Here is a 15,092-nt window from a genome sequence, read left to right as displayed (position 1 = left end):
GATTTGAATAAGTCCCGCTTGGCAGCAGGCCGACTAAGGGTGCGAGTTGTTGTTAAATTCCCCACAGTGGGCATGGATCTGTTGTTAGATTTGAATTTTAAATCACCCTGAGCTTCAGGGCGTAAAGAAGCACTCCTTTGATGAGGGGAAATGCTTCTTTTCCCAGTATTTACAGAGCGAATGGTGGGTTTTTTGCTTAGGCTGAGTTTAGAAGTGTCAGGTTTAGGGTTAAAAATTGACCAGAAAGCTTTGGCAGTTGTACTTGGTCTTTCCTCCTGCTTGCTTTCGTTAATTTGTATAAGTGGTGGAGCAATTTCACCACTGTCAATATCATTGGCTTTGTTGGGTTGAATTTTTGAATTGGCAAGCGCGGGAGATTTAGAGCAGCTTTCTAAATTTGTTTCGGCGGCTTTATTTATTTGTGTGTGTGTATAAGAAGGAGGGGAAGAAGCATTGCGTCCAATTTTGGTGGATGAGCTGAGATTTTTCTCTGCGCTGTCGGTGTGTGGGAGAGAGGGGAAATTTCCCATAGCGTCGCTCGGTTTGGCGCCTCTTAATTCTGTGTCCGTATTAGTGGCTGCAGCTGCATTAGTGCAGGTCGCTGTGGTGGATTTGAACTCTCTTTGAGTAGCGTCGGTGTTTGTGAGTGCAGCTGTGTTTGTGTGAGTCATTGTGGGGAGTGAATTTCGCTTGTGTATTTGTGAAGAGAGTGGAGGAGAAGATGGCGATTTCCCCTTCGAGATGCTGCTTTTGGCGCCAACATTGGCTGCAGCAGTATTGGTGATCGAGAGGGGGTCTCTTTGGGCATTTTTAGCGTTTATATTCTCTTTCATATTTAGAGAAAGGGAATTAAAGAAATTAAAGGCTACCCAAGAAGAGTTAATTGGGCTTTTCTTATGATTTGCAGGCAATTTCTTCTGGTTAATATTGACTGTATTAACCAGGGAATTGCCAGACCCGTGAGACATAGGCGAAATATTAACATGAATAGGGGAAGATCGCTCACTTGAGGTAATTGAAAGTACCTCGTCTTCAGAGAAAAGGTGGTCAGAACTGGACATTTTTATTTTTTGTTATATTTAAAAATTTATAAATTTTATACGATAATTGTAGTGGTATAAATACCCTGGATTTTTGATTTAAATGTATTCTCCAGTTTATCGTTGCTTTGGTTTGGAATTCCTCCTTCTCTTCTAAGATTTCTCCAGGTGTACTTTCTTCCTTTCTCTCGGCGATTCTTCTCCTTATATTCTTTGGTTGAGCGGCGTCTTTTCGCGGTAGCACAATTACTGTTTTATTGTTCGTTTTCGTTAGACACTATGTTAATTGTTGTCGCGGTTTAATACTTTGCGGCCGGAGACAATTTATAACAAATAATTTGTCTATTGACGAACGAGTTTAGTTAATTGCGCGTGAAAGTAAAAGGCAGGCGAAGCGCGTTTGTTTAAATTAAATAATTTAATTTTATTATTTATTGGTTTATTTATTTAATTTATTTTATTTATTTATTTAAATTATTTTATTTAATTTTTCCCTTTTAACTTTTACTTTGTAGGTTTTTTTTTTTTTTTTAGCTTTGTAGGTGGAGGTACGGAGACAGAATGAATTCTGTTCCGCATCCACAACTTTATTTTGCCTTTGATTACAATAAATGCAATATGTAGGTACAATAATTTGAATTTTTGAGTTTAACATAGCTTGGGGTGAGTTTGGGGCTTGGACATAGTTTGTTAGTATTAATTTTAAGTTAGTATTTTGTAGGCATGGATTTTAGACAATGACATGAATGGTAACATTATCAGCTTGCATGTTTTGTTTACATTTTTAAAATGAAATTATTTTGCAATAAACATTAAAATTTTTGACTAACATTGTTTTATTTATTTCTTTTCAGGTACCCCCATCAGAAGGACAGGAGCACCGCGTCGCTGGGAGCCTCAGGAGTCATCACAGGTAAGTTTTGTTGCATTTTGGCAGTGGTCAGTTGCGGCCGCTGGAAGTGGGCCACTTGCAACAATTATGTCCGGCCGGCGTTGCAGGTTCTCGGTTTCAGCATCCCTCGCCTCCGTCGTTTGTTGAAGATAAGAAGTATCATCAGTGGCAAGAATGTAATCCCGCGCAGCTGTCATTGCGTTTTTGTAGAGCTGCTGGCATTATGATGGTGGAGTTCATCTCGTTGTGGCAGAGAAGTCGTCAGTGAGGATTGTGGCTCGGTCGGTCACCGAGAGAAGCCAGATGCGCCGCGTCTTATGGCCGTATCGTCAGGAGTGGCAGCTTGGGGCCGCCAGTTCAAGATTTGTAGCAGAGGTCCGTCGCAACGGTATAGGCATGGAAATGGATGTAAAAATATTGTTTGGTGAGTATTATATGTTATTTGTTTTTTATGATTGCATTTATCTTTGTTGTTTCAGGTACATTGAGTGTAATTTAATTTAAGGTATGTATTATATTTATATTTAGTTGTTTATATAATTGCGTTTATTATTGTTTTTTCAGGTACTTAAGGAGGAAGTCTGGCTGGGGTGAGTATTGTATTGCTATTGTAATTGCGTTGATTTTCTTTTTGCTTTTCAGGTACGTTTTGTAAGCGCTAATTTGGGGGACCTTTGTTATTATGCAATTGCAGCTGGGATGCAGCGGTTTTGGAGTCGTCAAGTTTGCAATTAGATAAGTATTATATTATAATTATATTTTTCCCAGTAATAGCTTGTGTTCCCTTGTTTCAATAGTTGTGGTCTTGGAAGCTGGAGCTGCGTGCTTGTCGTCAGCAGGATGAGGCCGTCCACTAGCATCTGCTACTTTGTCTGTCCGGTTTGTTATTATTTATGTGTCCTTGATAATTTTTGTATCGCATTCTTATTTAATTTCCTTTCATTACAGGTTAGCGGAAAATTCGTTGAAGATACAGAACTGAGGAGAAATATGCAATTTAAGGACAAGTTTTGCAGCATAATAATGTGGCATCAGCGCCACGCAAATGATCATTATTTATGCTTTGGCATCAGGAGATGGAGACGGCATCATAAAATTGTCAACTTTTTGTGTTTAAAATCGCGAAAGTTGGCGATTTAGTTTTGCTTTTGCGGTGCCTGTCTCATGATTTACGTGCGCGTAGTCGGCAGGGTGAAGTCGCATTTTTGTATCTGCTGGTTTGCCTGTCAGGTTTGCAATTTTCTGTGTGTCCTTGATTAATTTTGTATTATATTCTTATTAATTTTCCTTTCCTTACAGATTATCAGGAAATCATTGAAAATACAGTAATGAGGAAATTTATACAATTTGGAGAAGGATTTTAATTCTTTTTAATATGATGTCGGCTCCGGGATAGTGATCCTTTTTAGTGCAGTGGCATCAGGAGGTGGAGACGGCGTCTTAGGATTATTTATTTTTTGTGTTTATAATCGCGAAAATTGGCGATTTCGTTTTGTTTTTGCGACGCTCGCCACCTCTTGTCAGTTGCTTTAGATGTGGAACAACAGTTGGTTGTGGTCAAGTAGGTAAGTGCATTTGATTGTTTTGTTTAGTTTGTTTATGGTTAATTGTTTTATTTTTAGGTTTTAGCGTCAGCTCTTAAAGGCGCTCGTCGATCTGGATTTTGAGAGTAGCAGGAAGGATGGATTTTGCAGCTCCGCGCTGGGTGCCCTGGTCGAAGCGTAGGCAGCTTTTGTGGCCCGTCTTTTGCAGCGCTGCATTGCAGGTAGATTGCATTTTAACTTTGTAGGTGGAGGTACGGAGACAGAATGAATTCTGTTCCGCATCCACAATTTTATTTTGCCTTTGATTACAATAAATGCAATATGTAGGTACAATAATTTGAATTTTTGAGTTTAACATAGCTTGGGGTGAGTTTGGGGCTTGGACATAGTTTGTTAGTATTAATTTTTTAAGTTAGTATTTTTTAGGCATGGATTTCAGACATTGACATGATTGGTAACATTATCAGCTTGCATGTTTTGTTTACATTTATAAAATGAAATTATTTTGCAAAAAACATTAAAATTTTAGACTAACATTGTTTTATTTATTTCTTTTCAGGTACCCCCATCAGAAGGACAGGAGCACCGCGTCGCAGAGAGCCTCAGGAGTCATCACAGGTAAGTTTTGTTGCATTTTGGCAGTGGTCTGTTGCGGCCGCTGGAAGTGGGCCACTTGCAACAATTTTGTCCGGCCGGCGATTGCAGGTTAGTTGTTCTTGGTATCGGCATCCATCGCTGCCGTCATTTGGTGAGTATCAGTTGTATCGTCGGTGGCAGTTTTATGCAATTGTTTGAATATATTGCAGATAAAATTGCCGTTCGTCAGGAAGAGGAGTTGCAATGAGTTGCCCCACGCAGCCGTCATTGCATTTCTTGAGAGCCGCTGTCTATATGGTGGTGGAGTCGTCTCGTGGCGAAGAAGTCATCAGAGAGGATTGTGGCTCGGTCTGTCACCGAAGGAAGCCAGGTGCGCCGCGTCTTGTGGCCATAGCGTCAGGATTGGCAGCTTGGGGCCGCCGTTTTAAGATTTGTAGCAGAGAGCCGCCGCAACGGAATAGCCATGGAAATGGATGCAAAAATAGTATTTGGTGAGTATTATATATGCTATTTGTTAATTATGATTGCATTAATTTGTATTATTTCAGGTACATTGAGTGGAATTAATTTAAGGTAAGTATTATATTGGTGTATATTTGTTTATATTGTTGCGTTTATTATTGTTTTTCAGGTACTTAAAAAGGAAGCTAGTCTGGGGTGAGTATTTTATTGCTTTTTTTAATTGCGTTGATTTATTTGCTTTTCAGGTACGTTTTGTGAGGGCTAAATTGGAGGCCCTTGTTATTGTGTTGTTGCAGCTGGAATGCCACGATTTTGGAGTCATCAAGTTGTCAATTAGATAAGTATTATATTGTAATTATATTTTTCCCAGTAATAGCTTGTGTTCCCTTGTTTCAATAGTTGTGGTCTTGGAAGCTGGAGCTGCGTGCTTGTCGTCAGCAGGATGAGGCCGTCCACTAGCATCTGCTACTTTGTCTGTCCGGTTTGTTATTATTTATGTGTCCTTGATAATTTTTGTATCGCATTCTTATTTAATTTCCTTTCATTACAGGTTAGCGGAAAATTCGTCGAAGATACAGAACTGAGGAGAAATATACAATTTAAGGACAGGATTTGCAGCATTTTGATGTGGCATCTGCGCCATGCAAATTATCCTTATTTATGCTTTGGCGTCAGGAGATGGAGACGGCATCCTAAAATTGTCAATTTTTTGTGTTTGAAATCGCGAAAGTTGGCGATTTAGTTTTGCTTTTGCGCTGCCTGTCTCCTGATTTACGTGCGCTTCATCGGCAGGATGAGCTCGTCAGGTTTGCATTTTTCTGTGTGTCCTTGATTAGTTTTGTATTATATTCTTATTAATTTTCCTTTCCTTTCAGGTTATCAGGAAATCATTGAAAAAACGGTGCTGGGGAAATTTATACAATTTGGAGACGGATTTTAATTATTTTTAATATGATGTCAGCTCCGGGATAGTAATCCTTGTTAGTGCAGTGGCATCAGGAGGAGGAGACGGCGTTGTAAGATTGTCAATTTATTGTGTTTATAATCACGAAGGATGGCGATTTTGTTTTTTCTTTGCAGGGCTCGTCTTCTCTTTTTGGTTGCGTTGGATCACCAGTTGGCTGTGTTTGTTGAGGTAAGTGCTTTATTTGTTTGGCTTTGTTTATTTTCTTATTGGGTTATTGTTTTGTTTTCAGGTTTTGGCGTCTCTAGTGTAGGCGCTCGTCGATCTGAGGGAATTTAAGAGTAGCGGATGGATAGATTCTGCAGCTCCGCGCTAAGTGCCCTGAGCGAAGCGTAGGCAGCTTATATGGCCCGTCTATTGCAGTGCAGCACTGCAAGTAGATTGCATTTTAACTTTGTAGGTGGAGGTACGGAGACAGAATGAATTCTGTTCCGCATCCACAAATTTATTTTGCCTTTGATTACAATTTATGCAATATGTAGGTACAATTATTTGAATTTAGAGTTTAACATTGCATGGGGTGAGTTTGGGGCTTGGACATAGATTAGTATTTAATGTTAAGTTAGTATTTTTTTGTAAGCTTTGGATTATAGACAGAGACGTGGACTGGTAACATTATCGTCTTGCATATTATGTTTACATTTATGAATTGTAGTGATTTTATATAAAACATTGAATTGTAGGACTAACATTGTATAATTTATTTCTTTTCAGCTACCCCCGCCAGGAGAACGGAAGCATCGAGTCGCTGGAGGCCTCGAGAGTCATTGGAGGTGAGTATTAGTTGTGTTTTGGCAGGAAATTGGCTTCAGACGCTGGATGCGCGCCACTTGCAATATGTATGTCCGGAAAGCGTTGCAGGTAATTTATTAGTGGTAAGTTTATCCCTCGCTGCTGTCATTTGATGGTTTTTCTCTTCCACCCTCAGTGGTAGATGTTTGCAATTATTTATTTAGTTTGTTAAAATTGCAGGTCAGCTTCGGCGGTCGTCGGGAAGAGGATGCCTGAAGAAAGGTCCGGCACAGCGGTCGTCACGTAGTTTTGGAGCTGCTGCCATTATTGTGATGGGATCTGTTTCGTTATGGCAGGAGAGTCGACAGTGATGATTGTGGCTTGGTCGTTCATCTTGAGTGGCTAGATGCGCCGCGTTTTGTGGCCATTTCGCCAGGGTTTGCAGCTTGGAGCCTCCGGAGCGTGATTAGTTGCCGAGAGCCGTCGCAACGATTGGGGCCATGGAAATGGAAGTAAAATTAGATATTGGGTGAGTATTATATTTGTTATTTGCTTTTGTGATTGTGTGATTTTGTGTTTTTTTTTCAGGTACATTTGGTGGAAGGTAAGTATTATATTAATAATTTATTTGTTTTCATATTTATTGCATTGTTTTCGTTTTGTTTAATTTTGTTTTTGTTTTTCAGGTACATTAGGTGGAAGCTAATCTGGTGGTAAGTATTTTAATTGTTTTTATGGTTGCGTTAATATTTTGTTTTGTTTGTATTTAACTAATTTGGAGGTCCTTTGTTTTTGGAACATAGCAACGGAAGAGCCGCTGGTTTAGTGTCGTCGAGTTGGCGATTAGATAAGTGTTTTGTTAAAGTAATTAATTCCCAGTTTTAGCTTGTGCTCCCTTGTTTCAGAATTTACAATCTTGGTGCTTTTAGGTTTTAGCTTCAGCTCTCTGTTGGCGCTCGTCAAGCTGGAAGTTTATGGGAGCAGCCATGGAAATGGATAAAATTTGAGATTGGGTGAGAATTATATTTGTTGATTGATTTTGTGATTGTGTAATTTTTTGTTTTTCTTTTCAGGTACATTTGGTGGGAGGTAAGTATTATATTTATAATTTATTGGTTTTTATATTGTTGCATTAATTTTTGTTTTTGTTTTTCAGATACATTTGGTGGAAGCTAATCTGGTGGTGAGTATTATAATTGTTTTTATGGTTGCATTAGTCTTTTGTTTTTCAGGTACTTTTTGCAATTAATTTGGAGGCCCTTTGTTTTTGGAACATGGCAACGGAAGAGCCGAGGGTTTAGTGTCGTCGGGTTAGCAATTAGATAAGTGTTTTGTTAAAGTAATTTATTCCCAGTTTTAGCTTGTGCTTCCTTGTTTCAGGATTTACATCTAGGAAAGATCAGTTGCATGCTTATCGTCAGCAAGATGGAACCGCCTGTTGGCGCCTGTTGTCGCCTGGTTGTTTGCCTGTCCGGTTTGCTTTGTTCTTAATTAATTATCTTTTGTATCATATTCTTATTAATTATCTTTTCGTTGTAGTTTAGCGGAGAACTCGTAGGAGATGCGATACTGAGGAAAAGTAAACAATTTGAGGACAAAAAATGCGGATTGTTTGTGTGGCGCCTGCTCTGCGCTAGTTATCCTTGTTGGAGCAATGGCATCAGGAGGCGGAGACGGCATCGTAATATTGTCGATTTTTTGTATTAAAAGTCGCAAAAATTGGCGATTTTGTTTTACGATTGGTGGGCCCATCTCCTCTTGTCTAATGCATAAGCTGTAGGTAAGCTGTTGTCTGTGGTCGGTGCGGTAAGTGCTTTATTTGATTTAATTTAGTTTGTTTAAAATGTTGTTAATTGTTTGCTTTTAGGTTTTAGCGTCAGTTCTCTGTTGGCGCTCGTCAAGCTGGAAGTTTATGGGAGCAGCCATGGAAATGGAAGTAACATTTGTGATTGGGTGAGAATTATATTTGTTATTTGATTTTGTGATTGTGTAATTTTGTGTTTTTCTTTTCAGGTACATTTGGTGGGAGGTAAGTGTTATATTTATAATTATTTGTTTTTATAATTATTGCATTAATTTTTGTTTTTTTTTTTTTTTCAGGTACATTTGGTGGAAGCTAATCTGGTGGTGAGTATTATAATTGTTTTTATGGTTGCATTAGTCTTTTGTTTTTCAGGTACGTTTTGCAACTAATTAGGAGGCCCTTTGTTATTGGAACATAGCAACGGAAGAGCCGCGGGTTTAGTGTAGTCGCGTTGGCAATTAGATAAGTGTTTTGTTAAAATAGTTTAATTAATTAGGAATTAATTGTAAATAAATGTATTTTTGGTTTTAATTGCTTTATTTGTTTTGTGAAGACTAATTAGGTTGGTCAGCTTCGGGTTCGTAGTCTGGGATTACTATTTTGATTACAGTGGTGGGTTGTCCGAGCATTAATTCAAGAATTTCCTCTCTGGTCCTTAGTCCTTTTCTGAATAGTTTGCTGTAATAATTTATTTCAAGTTCACACCATCTGTCTGGTGGTCCCTTCTCTAAAGCTTTTCTCCTTTCGGCTTTTTCCTTTTCCACTCTCATTTTCTCAGCTATAGATTGCCTTATTTCCAATTCTTGGTCAGCAATCAGGAGGAGGGTTGGAAGGGTCTGTCTGTATCTGGTTCTCATTTTGGCGACTATTTCAGCTTCCTCGTTTTTTGTATAATCATGTATGGAGCTGTAGGTGGGTTCCGCAGGTGGTTTTGGTTGGTGTTGTTGGAGAGGCAGGAAATATTTTGAGAGTTGCTTGACGTATCTGCTTCTGCTTAGTTCCAGTCTGATAGGTTTGTAGGCGTTAATTAGGAGGTCGTATATTAGAGGGTTTTCGTGGTCAGTAAGGGAGTTGGCGTAGCGTTGGCTTGCTTTATCAAAAATTTCATCGAATGATTTAATGTTATAAATAGTCCTTATGGTAGCTTGTCTTGTATATCTGCTGGCGTTAATGATTCGCCTGATATATTTATTTTCCATTGTTTGAATTTTATTTGCTTGGGTGTCCGATACCAGCGAGCCCCATATTGCTATGGCGTAATGCCAGATTGGGGAGACAATTTGTTTCCAGAGTAGAATCTTTGCGTTTTTAGGTAGGTGGCTATTTTTTCCTACTAGCCATTCTAGTTTTTTGTAAGCAGCTATAGTCTTTCCTTTTAGTAGCGTTATGTGTGCTCCAAAGGTCAGTTTTCTGTCTAGCATAAGTCCGAGATAGCGTTGTTTGTTTAATTTGGCAGCTCTTTGTCCATTAATTGTTGGAGGAGTGTATGCATTAGTTTCTTCTCTTTTTAGGGAGAAGAGAATGTGTCCGGTTTTCTTTGCATTAATTGCTATGTCCCATTTTTTTGACCATCTACAGAAAACGTTAAGGTAGTTTTGATTTAGGTTGATCGCAAGATTGGTATATTTGGACCGGCTAAGAATTATGGTATCGTCTGCATATGTAGCTAAGATAGTATTTGTTTGGTTGTAATCAGGGAAGGATATGTGACGCATATAGTCTTTTACGATTGGGTAGGGCATATCAGATGAGTATATTGAGTAGAGGACCGGACCCAATATGCTGCCCTGGGGAACTCCAGCTCTAATTTTTCCTATCCTAGACGTGGTTTCACCGTCGATCCTGACAGAGAAGGTTCTATTCGATAAATAGTTTTCGAGTAGGTCAAATAGGTATCTGGGGATGAGTCTAGATAATTTATAAAGTAGGCCATCGTGCCATACTCTGTCAAAGGCTTCCGTAATGTCAAGGAAAGTGGCAGAACAGACATCTTTCTCTTCAAAGGCTTTTAGGATAAATTGAGTCACCCTGGCTAGCTGATGTTCGGTTCCGTGGTCCTTTCTGAAGCCGAATTGATGGGATGGGATTGCTTTGGCAAAATAATCAATGTCGTACAGTCTTTTTAGTAGTATTCTTTCGAGTAGTTTAGAAAGGCCAGAGAGTAAGCTAATTGGTCGGTAGGAGTTTAGAGCAAAAGGTGATTTCCCTGGTTTGGGAATCATTGAGATGCTTGCGTGCTTCCATTTGTTTGGGAAATGTCCAGTTTTCAGAATGTTGTTATAGATAAGTATTAGGTATAATCTGGCTTTTGTGGGTAGGTTTTTTATGGTTTTGTTGTTAAGATTGTCAGTTCCTGGGGCTTTCTTTAGTTCCAGTGAGTTTATCAGCTCATTTAGTTCAGCCAGAGTGACTGGCTTGAAGGTGCTGTTACCGGATTCGCCGTTCGCATCTAAAGATTTGAATTTTTCTAATTCACTTCTGACGAAGTCCCTGTCTTTGGCGTCGTTATTTTGATTTGCCTTGAAGCGGGACTCAAGGTGGGCTGCAAAAGCTTCAGCTTTTTCATCTAAAGTCCTGGTCCAGGGGTAGTCAGTTCTTAGGCTGTTGTCATCATTGTCCTTTTTTATCGGCCAGCAGGGTCGAGGTTGCTTTTTGATTGTGTTTGTAGTTTTCCATAGTTTTTGCATTCTATATCTGTCCGTGGTGTCAATGTCCTGTAGGTTGCGGTTGAGGAGTTTAAGTTTGAGCTTTCTGATTTCTTTAGACAGTCTATTTTGTACGTTTTTAAACCATCTTCGGGCTTCGTCAGTTCCTACTGCTCTAAAGATTCTATTTAGCTCCTTTTTCTCCTCTAGTAGCCTTTTAGTTGCATCATCTAGTCTTAGCTTTGTGGGTCTTCTTGAAGAGTTGTAGGTGCGCAAATCTTGGGGGCGATTTGATGGAGTGGCTTCATTGGCTGCGGATTTTATATTGTTGATAAGAATATCTATGCAGTCATCAATGTCCTGTCCTGTGCGTATTTCCGTATTTAGTAATATTTTGTTTTCTAGGTTTTTCTTGAATTTCGTGAGATTTGTTCTTTTTTGTATAATTGCATTGTTTGTTGTATTATTAAGTTGCCAGTCGGTATCCTCAGGATCTAGGACTATTTGAATAGGGAGGTGGTCCGAGCTGAGTTCATCTGTAGAGTAAGTTTTTAGTCTTTTAGTGTGGAAGCCCTTGCAGATTGCAAAGTCCAATGCAGAGGGCTGTTTTTTCTTGTCAAAAGGAAAGTGTGTGGCTTGGCCGGTGGCCACTATGTCAAGGTCTTTTCTTGCAAGGATTGACTGTGACAGGGATCTTCCCTTAGCGCAAGATAAAAAGTTACCCCAGAGTCTGTGTTTGCAGTTCCAATCGCCGCCAAGTATAAATTTGGTTTTTCCGTCGAGGAGCGTGTCAAAGTGATTGAAGAGCTTTGAGAATTGCTCAGTGGTCCATTTAAATACAGGTGGGCAGTATATTGGGGCAACGATTGTCATGTTTGCGCGTATGTGATTTGAAGGTATGAGTGCTATGGGTGCGCTTTGCATGAAATCAGTCTCTATGGGATTAAGGCATGTGTGTCGAATGTTTTGATTGACGATGGTAGCAGTGCCGCCTTTTCTGTGTGAAGTAGGGTTTTGTGCTAGGTATGTGTGGAAACCTTTGAAGTTTAGTGCGTTGGAATTTCGTTCTAACCTGGTTTCTGTTACTAGCATAATTTGGATATCTTCTTTTTTAATATAGGCCTCCAGTTCATTTATTTTATTAGTAATTCCGCAAGAGTTCCAATATCCTATTTTAAGGGTATTGGTAGATTGTCCGTTGTTTAGAATTAAAGTCATAGTGAGAGTTTAAATTGCGTTGAAGATTTGAAGATTCAGGAGGTTATGAGGTGTGCTATGGTCGGCTCTTTGGTAGATTCGAGGCACTTGAATAAAAGTTCCATTAGGTTGTCAATTTTCTTTTCAATATTTTCCACTCGTTGTGTAAGACTTTTACTGTGGTAGTCAGAGGTGCTTTTTTGCGGATTTGAGTAAGTGTCCATAGGCGTAGGGGTGTTGTCTTCTATGATCCTTGGCTTAAAGGATGCTCTGGCAGCTCTGCTGGTGGTCGGCGGGCTGCCATCAACTCCCCTCCTTATGTTTGTCGTATTTTCTTCAGGGTCCTGGTCCTTGCGTTCACATCTTGCTTTGCGGAGCTTGTCCTGGAAACTTTCCAGGTGCCTTTGTGCCGGGTTGCTCGTCATGTTAGGTGGTCGTGAGTTTGGCTTGTCTTTGGGATTGATCGTGCCTTTATTGGACCCATTGTCTGGATTGCGGCGCCATTTACTCAGCCGCTTCTGGATGGCCAAATTGTGGGAAGATAGGCGTGGCTGGATTTGTCTTGCATCGTTTCTGTTTTGCCGGAAGGGGTTCTTCCGGAAAGCTCTTGTTGTGTCATGGCGGGATTCAGCTGTTATCCTGTTGAATAGTGATGAGCTGAATGGCAGCCGGGGGGTGTTGTTGCGAGAGGGAGGGTGCTGTCGTCCATAGTTGTTTGTGTTAGCGTTCTTGATTGTCCGTATTTTGCTGATGTTAATGTTGTTCACTGCCAATTTTCGTTTTTCAGCCTTATAAGCAGGGCATCCCTTATACGCACTTATATGCTCTCCAGAGCAGTTTGCGCAGGTGGCGGGTGTGGATTTAGGCTTGGTGCAGTAGGATGACAGGTGGTCGCCAGCGCATTTCATGCATCTTGGTGGTCTCATGCATGAGTTTTTGGCATGCCTGTAGCCCTGGCATCTGTAGCACTGCACCGGCTCCCGTGTCCTGTTTTTTCTTTCAATATCCACTCTTTGCCCACCGATTTGTTTGAGTGAGATAATTTTGTCATGACTTCCGTCCTTGGCCATGACGATCTCCACTTCAAACATTCGCATGGGGCCACCTGTAGCCGGATTTGTCATGTTGCTGACGAAGCGCGCAGAGAATCCGAGTTTCAGCAACTCCTTGACAATCCACGAGCATGGAGTGGAGTGGTGGAGATGTCTGATTACTACTCGGAAACCTCTCTCGGGCTTTGGCTGGTTTGTGGATAGAGAGAAGCCGTTAGCTCTAAGGACATCTTTGATTTTTTGGTAGGCGGTCATGTCCTTGGCCTGGATCCTGACCCCGTTCCCTTCAATTGCCCTGGTGGTATAGCTGGAGACTCCTGCTGTATAGTTTAACTTTTCTAGCAGCGGGACAATTTCTTTGATATCGTTGACGAGTATGGGAGGTGCTCTGCGGCTTTGAGGCACTAGTTTCCAAGGTGGCAACTCAGCGTCTGTGTTTTGAGGGGGTGGCGTCGTTTCGCTGCGAGCAGGAGCATTGATGCTGCAGGGTAACGGCTGGTGGGAGGGTCGATTTCTGGTTTTGGATTCCTCATATACAGATTTGGCTGCCTTGCTTTGGAAAACGGGTGTATAGAGGGGGGGGAAAATGCTGGGAGATTCGAAATTGGAGGTCGCGCATAGTCTTTTATTTGGCGTCTTGAAGCTGGAGCAGTCCAAGTCGTCATTAGTTCTCTTGGCCGGGGTTTTTGTAGTTGGAGCCGGAACTGAGGGTACCAAAAAGATTGGACCTGTTCCAGCAACCACTTCCGAGAAGCTCATGAGCTGCTCGTCTGGGCTCCTGGAGGGTGATTTGAATAAATCTCGCTTGGCAGCAGGCCGACTAAGGGTACGGGCTGTTGTTAGATTCACCACAGTGGGCATGGCGCTATTGTTAGGTTTTGGTTTTAAATCACCCTGAGAAGAAGGGTGAAAAGAAGCATTCCTTTGGTGAGGGGAAATGCTTCTTTTCCCAGTATTTACAGAGCGATTGGTGGGTTTCTTGCTTAAGCTGAGTTTAGAAATGTCCGGCTTAGGGTTAGAAATCGACCATGGAGCGTAGCAACTTGTGTAAGTAATTGGTTCATTATTATCTTGGTTTTGTTCCTTGCTTTTGTTGGTTTGAATTTGTGGGGAGTGAATTTCCCCTCCGTCGCTTATATTCACCTTATTAGAGTGTGCATTGGTGTTGGAGAGCACGGGACGTTTAGAGTGGCTTTCTGAGCTTTTGCTTGTGCTAGTGTGAGTATGTGAAAGAGGGGAAATTGTGTTGCGGCCAATTTTGGTGGAGGAGCTGAGATTCATATCAATGCTGCGAACGCTGTGCGAGAGGGAGGGGAAAGTACCCAAAGCGTCGCTGATTTTGGCGCCTCTTTGAACTGCATCGGTGTTGGTGGCTGCGGCTGCATTAGTCAAGTTCGAAGATGTAGGTGTGTTCCCTTTTTGAGAAGCGTCAGTATGTGTGAGTGCAGCTGCTTGAGTTGGAGTCATAATGGTGAGTAAATTCCCTTTGGGTATGTGTGTGGCGAGCGAAGGAGAGGGCAATTTCCCCTTTGGGATGCCAGATTTGGCGCCACCCGTGTTTGCATCCGTATTGGTGAGCGATAGGCGGTCTCTTTTGGCATTATTGGTGTTTGTATTCTCTTTCCCCTTATGGGAAAGGTAATTACCAATTTTTAAAGCGGCCCCAGAAGAGTTTTTAGGACTTGTCTTTTTGTGATTTAAAGGCAATTTTTTCTGATTTGTATTAGGCGAAATATTTAAGTGAGGAGGGGAATTTCTCTCTTCTGGACTGGAGGTAATAGAGAGTGCCTCGTCCTCAGAAAAGAGGTGGTCAGAACTAGACATGTTTATATTTTTTTATTTTTTATTTATTATATTTAAAAAATTTAAGCGATACTAGTGAAGGTATAAATACCCTGGATTTTTGGTTTTAGTGTGTTCTCCAGCTTCTTGTATCTTTGCTTTGAGTGTCCTCCTTCTCTTCCAAGATTTCTCCAGGTGTACTTTCTTCCTTTCTTTTGCGTTTCTTCTCCTTGTTTCCTTTGGTTGAGGCGGCGTCTTTTAGAGGTTGCACAATTACTGTTTTATTGTTCGTTTTCGTTAGACACTATGTTAATTGTTGTCGCGGTTTAATACATTGCGGCCGGAAGACAATTTATAACAATTAATTTGTCTATAGCAGAA

The 15,092-nt window shown here is 40.8% G+C and overlaps 1 long non-coding RNA gene across 13 annotated transcripts; it reads left to right on the top strand.

Annotated features, from left to right (window-relative positions):
- The first annotated feature begins 1,898 nt into the window (after positions 1 to 1,898).
- LOC120285764 lies at positions 1,899 to 5,879 on the top strand. 13 transcript variants are annotated; one of them, XR_005545021.2, is made up of 7 exons: positions 2,797 to 2,811; positions 2,881 to 3,497; positions 3,555 to 3,697; positions 4,036 to 4,564; positions 4,622 to 4,646; positions 4,705 to 5,670; positions 5,732 to 5,879. It is a non-coding gene; the product is annotated as an uncharacterized LOC120285764 (long non-coding RNA). The 13 variants fall into 13 exon arrangements; XR_005545032.2 differs by lacking the exon at positions 2,797 to 2,811 and having other exon boundaries at positions 2,847 to 3,497; positions 4,705 to 5,551; positions 5,616 to 5,670; XR_005545026.2 differs by lacking the exon at positions 2,797 to 2,811 and having other exon boundaries at positions 2,850 to 3,162; positions 3,232 to 3,497.
- Positions 5,880 to 15,092: the final 9,213 nt, after the last annotated feature.

Source organism: Drosophila simulans, unplaced genomic scaffold, assembly GCF_016746395.2.
Source record: "Drosophila simulans strain w501 unplaced genomic scaffold, Prin_Dsim_3.1 Segkk97_quiver_pilon, whole genome shotgun sequence".
Lineage (NCBI taxonomy): Eukaryota > Metazoa > Arthropoda > Insecta > Diptera > Drosophilidae > Drosophila > Drosophila simulans.
The sequence above is the reverse complement of the archived record's forward strand: the minus strand, read 5'-3'. Positions and strand labels throughout refer to the sequence as shown.